We start from the raw sequence: 6063 nt of genomic DNA, 5'->3' as shown, positions 1-6063 counted from the left end.
TCATAATCTTTGATCTTTATGTGTTTTGGATACTTTATTTTTACTTTATCGAAGTTTTACTCATATAATCCCAAATCAGAAAATGTTAGAACATTTTCTGATTTGGAAACAACAACAAACACCACAGCTATTCTGATATGTACTTTGACTTCTATTTCATTACAGATCATATGAACTCAAGATATATTTTGTGTTTTGTGTGGTCAGCCTCATTTAACGTGCGGAACTCCTCCGCACGTCTGTCTCAATGCGCCGAAAAAGTGCTGATGTCCACGTCTTTTCACAATTCCTGTGCTAGTCAGACGACATACCGGATCAAGACAGCGTCCAGTTTAGAAATGAACGGCACATTCCACTGTTACAGGAGTTTTTGTCATGGAAAGAGGACCGGAATTCCGCGCGTCGCGGTGGAGCCGCATGGCGCAAAGCAACGCCGCGATGAAGCCTCACAGGACATGTTGGGGCATGTCCAGCTCATGCTCAATTTCTCGGATAATCACACGACTGAAAAGCAACCGACAGCCATCTGAAATCCACCTGAAAGCCGTCCTGTGAGACCAACACGGAGGTTTTGTGCTGCATCATGAACGGCTCCGTGGTGCGTCCCTCCGCTTTTCTTTCCATGAAAAAACTCCTGTAACAGTGGAATGTGCCGAAAAAGTGCTGACATCCACGCCTTCTGCCTTTTTGTGAAAGTCAGATGACGTCCCGGATCAACAAAGCCTTCACGTTGGAAATTATCTGGTTGTTTCAGTGGGGTTTGAGCCTGTCGATCGGCGCTTGGAGCACGGCGCACTCTCAGCAGTTGTGGGCGGTCTTTAAACCGTCTGGATCACTCCTTAATCTATGTAATCCCCATAAAATCGTCCCTGAAAGCCATATTAATTTTCCGAACGGTGTCCACCTGGAGGTCTCTCACAGTTTCTGGAAAAAATTGATGCAGCAAAGTTCCAAATCGTTCAGACATTTATTCGCAATAAAAAAACGACGAGAGGGGTGGACCAGTGCTCACACAAAGCCTGCTCACAGGCGAATGACACAACCGACAGGCGTGAAAAAACTCACATATGTGCACGAAGGTTCAAGCTTGGCTGATGCAATCACACGTGATTCAAATCCATATGGTTTTTGAAAAAAATAAAAAGGTCGGATACTTTTCTAACAGACCTTGTATATATATATATATATATATATATATATATATATAAACATTTTTCAACATGAATAAAATAAAAAAAACAAGCAACAAAAAACAAAACAAAACAAATATATATAAATATATATATATATATATATATAAACATTTTTCAACATGAATAAAATAAAAAAACAAGCAACAAAAAAACAAAACAAATATATATATATATATATATATATATACAGGGCTGTCAATAAAGTAACGGTCCTTTTTATTTTTTCAAAAACTATATGGATTTCATTCATATGTTTTTACGTCAGACATGCTTGAACCCTCGTGCGCATGCGTGAGTTTTTCCACGCCTGTCGGTGACGTCATTCGCCTGTGAGCACTCCTTGTGGGAGGAGTCGTCCAGCCCCTCGTCGGAATTCCTTTGTCTGAGAAGTTGCTGATAGACTGGCGCGTTGTTTGATCAAAATTTTTTCTAAACCTGTGAGACACATCGAAGTGGACATGGTTCGAAAAATTAAGCTGGTTTTCAGTGAAAATTTTAACGGCTGATGAGAGATTTTGAGGTGATACTGTCGCTTTAAGGACTTTTCACGGTGCGAGACGTCGCTCAGCGCTCTCAGCCGCCGTCGTCAGCCTGTTCAAGCTGAAAACCTCCACATTTCAGGCTCTGTTGATCCAGGACGTCGTGAGAGAACAGAGAAGTTTCAGAAGAAGTCGGTTTCAGCATTTTATCCGGATATTCCACTGTTAAAGGAGATTTTTTTAATGAAAGACGTGCGGACGGGTCCGTGCGTCGGCTCGCAGCCAACGCAACGCTCCGCCACAGGAAAAACACCTCTGTTGGAAGCCTTAAGGACAAGTTGGAACATGTCCAGCTGTTAAACAATTTCTCATATACTCACTCCACTGAAAGCCATCAAAAGCCGCCTGGATTTTACAAATGGTTATCAACACAGAGGTGTTTTTCCTGTGCCACCGCACCGCGGCGGCTGCGTCCCGACGCGCGGACCCGTCCGCACGTCTTTCATTAAAAAAATCTCCTTTAACAGTGGAATATCCGGATAAAATGCTGAAACCGACTTCTTCTGAAACTTCTCTGTTCTCTCACGACGTCCTGGATCAATAGAGCCTGAAATGTGGAGGTTTTCAACTTGAACAGGCTGACGACGGCGGCTGAGAGTGCTGCGCGACGTCTCGCACCGTGGGAAGTCCTTAAAGCGACAGAATCACCTCAAAATCTCTCATCAGCCGTTAAAATTTTTACTGAAAACCAGCTTAATTTTTCGAACCGTGTCCACTTCGATGTGTTTCACAGGTTTAGAAAACATTTTGATCAAACAACGCGCCAGTCTCTCAGCAACTTCTCAGACAAAGGAATTCCGACGAAGGGCTGGACGACTCCTCCCACAAGGAGTGCTCACAGGCGAATGACGTCACCGACAGGCGTGGAAAAACTCACGCATGCGCACGAGGGTTCAAGCATGTCTGACGTAAAAACATATGAATGAAATCCATATAGTTTTTGAAAAAAATAAAAAGGACCGTTGCTTATTGACAGACCTCGTATATATATAAACTTTTCAACATGAATAAAATAACAAAAACAAGCAACAAAAACAAAACAAATATATATATATATAAGTAGAAAGACTGAGGCGGACACAGCTAGTACACCTAGGTGACCAGAGATCCCATTGGGAAGAAGTCAGGATAAAATTGGGACAATTTCACTCAAAAGATTTGCTGGATAACCGCTGGCTACATAAGACAACAGCCACTCAGGTCTCCTCTACCAGCTGTCAATAATAATAATAATAATAATAATCATAGTAGTAATAATTACAGTTACAAAGGTTTTTCTTGGTTTGCCAAAATTAATCAGAGGAGAGATTAACCTTGAAGAGGCTTCCAGAAGGGCCCACCGCACATGTCTCTCCACCTGTCCAGCACCCCTGTTCAAAGTGCCATTTGGCCTCAGACCAAGCAGCTAAGCCCACACTTCCCTATCCTCGGCCAAGTCCTGTAACTCTTTCCAGGGAATCCCAAGGCGTTCCCAAGCCAGCTGGGAAAAATAATCTCTCCAGTGTGTCCTGGATCTTCCCCGGGTCCTCCTCCCAGTTGGATGTGCCTGGATGACGTGCATTGGGAGATGACCAGGGGGCATACTCACCAGGTGCTCAAACCACCTCAACCGGCTTCTTTCAATGCGAAAAAGTAGTGGCTTTACTCAGACTCCCTCGACCTTGTCACCCTGTTCAGGAGTTTAAGCCCAGATACCTGACACAGGAATCTCATTTCTGCAAGTTTGTCTTTTTATTCGTTCAGTCATTACCCAAACTTCATGACCATAGGTGAGGATAGGAGCATAAATCGACTGGTCATTTGCAAACTCTTAGAAAGCGAAATCACAATACAGTGGAATCCACCTCAAAATAAATATTTCACAAGCGATTAAAATAGCTACAGTTTTGTGATTATGTCACAATAATAACTAGATTTCAACACAGAGAAAATTTGGTCAATAACTTTTTTTTGGGGGGGGGGGGGGGGGGGTCATAAATGATCAGCCAGTTGTCTTGAATGCACCTAGAAGATCAGCCTTCTGAATTTGAGATCAAATGCAATATCCAAATGTTAAGTCTTTCTGTTGCAGTGTTAACATTTTCCATCGCTCCCTGCCCTGAACACACCCATTGAATAACCAGCGATCAAAGGTTTGTGTCTCTGTGGAACTGATTGGTTATATGGACCTGCTTCGGTATGGCAGAAAGGAATGGAAAATACACGAGGCAAATGATTTCCATTAGCAGAGTTCATAAATGTTGCTGAAAAGGACTGTAGTCTTCTCTCACATGTAAAAATAGCTTGTGAGTGAACAAACCTAAGGATCATCTTGCCAATCTGTTAAACATCATTATTTTATGACTGTCCCGTTCTAACACGCTTAAGTTTCTTACTAATTAATGTTAAAGGTGGAGGAGAATCAAAGCATAAAAAAATGTTTCTAACAGTGTAATTTATATAATGATATCAAGCTTTTTGAGTTATTAAGCAACAGTGGTTTCATTTTTAATGTTGGCGTGATGGAATATGAAAAATCTAACGCAGTTAGTTTGTTTTGCTTCTGCTGTGTTATTATTCTGCTGACTTTTACTTTGACTTTTTCTCCTTTTTTCACACAGACTGAATCAACAGATTTTATCAGCTGAGGCTCTGCATGCTTCGGTGGCCTTTTGTGCAATAAGTTTGGACAGTCTGCAGTCAGCAATGGTGAGTGTCCTTTTGCCCCGAGGTGACATAAGAAGGCATACAATGACCACAGAGACATACAGTCTGCTGCCTAAGAGTGAGCAGTCACTGCTTCTGTGGAGCTGCAGGTGCACAGAAATCATATCCACACATGTAATAAACACCCAAACCATCTGCAGAAAAGTGTTATCCCGTGTCCTGAAATATAGCACACCAGCCTAGTGTGTGATGATACACGTAAAATAATGACTGCATAAAACTGCAATTATCTTTAATTTGTCATCTTTAATCAAAGGTACCAACCTTTCCAGATGTTTATACATTTAGTGTTCATAATTTGGGTGTTTAAGAAGGCAGAAAAATGATCTTGGTGAAACTCGCTCGACGATATGTTACGGGATTTGCTTTGCATTAGTTCCCCATAGAGGTGCCTCACACTCGCTGACTACAGTAACACATTACTTAGTCAGCATGATGAAGTAAGTAGTTTTTATCCTTTGCTGGCCAAAGGCCCGAAAGGGGATTATGTCGTGGCGATGTCCGTCTGTCTGTCCGTCCATGTGTCCCTAAAAGGGTACAAACATTCTGACATCAATTCATCTTGCATTTTTAGGAGGAATTTTGTGAAACTCTGTACAAGTTCTTGTTATATGTTGGTAATACGCATATTATCATATCGGTCAAGTTGGGTCCATTTTACCAGAGGTATGGGGCCCTTGATTAAAAAATCTAGACTCCATCACTTTTATGAGTGGGTACATGCATTTTGAAATCAACTCCTCTCACATTTTTAGTAGGAAATTTGTGAAACTTTGTACAATTCCTTGTTATACATTGGTAATATGCATATTTTAATATTGTACAAGATTGACACATTTTGGCAGAGTTATGTCCCTTGATTAACAAGCCTATACACCCAGTGGAGTTCTTTTGGTCACATGGACTTGGAGTTCCTCGCACCTCTTCAGTTGTGTGGTGTGTGCGTTCTGCTGGCCCTGTCTGTGTCTTTTGTGTTTAGATTAATGCCTAGTCCTTGTCTGCATATGTTTGGTCTGTTTCCCACACTCCCCTTTTGGTTCTGTGTGTGTGTGTGTGTGTGTGTGTGTGTGTGTGTGTGTGTGTGTGTGTGTGTGTGTGTGTGTGTGTGTGTGTGTGTGTGTGTGTGTGTGTGCGCGCGCACGCCACTGGGCCATGTCTGTCTGGTGTATGTGTGAGTGGGTGTCTGTTTTCCTGGTTTGTGTCCCATGTGTGTCTTTGTGGGGTGGGTCCCATATGTGTACGTGTGTGTGTGTGTGTGTGTGTGTGTGGTTTCTCCAGCGTCTGTCATTCGTGTGTATTCTGTTTCGGTGTGTGTGTATGTTGGCATGTCTCCTTCGTGTTCCGTCTGCTGTCTGTGCATCCTTATCACTCCCTGGTTCCCGATCCATCATGTCTCAGTGTTTTTGCTTCTGTCCTGTCTCTGTGTCTCCGTCCTCTTTTCCAGGACTTCTTGGATTTTGTTTTTCAGTTTTGTTTTGTTGTTCTCAGTAATTGGTCACCTTCCTCAGTTCTTTATTTTCCCTCTTGCATTTGTCTCTTGGTTTGTTGTCTGATCAGTGTTTGATGGTTTATCATTTATGATGTTGTTTTTCCATTGTGTTATTGCATTTTATGTTCCTTTAGTT

This window comes from Thalassophryne amazonica, chromosome 20 (assembly GCF_902500255.1).
Source record: "Thalassophryne amazonica chromosome 20, fThaAma1.1, whole genome shotgun sequence".
Lineage (NCBI taxonomy): Eukaryota > Metazoa > Chordata > Actinopteri > Batrachoidiformes > Batrachoididae > Thalassophryne > Thalassophryne amazonica.
The sequence above is the reverse complement of the archived record's forward strand: the minus strand, read 5'-3'. Positions refer to the sequence as shown.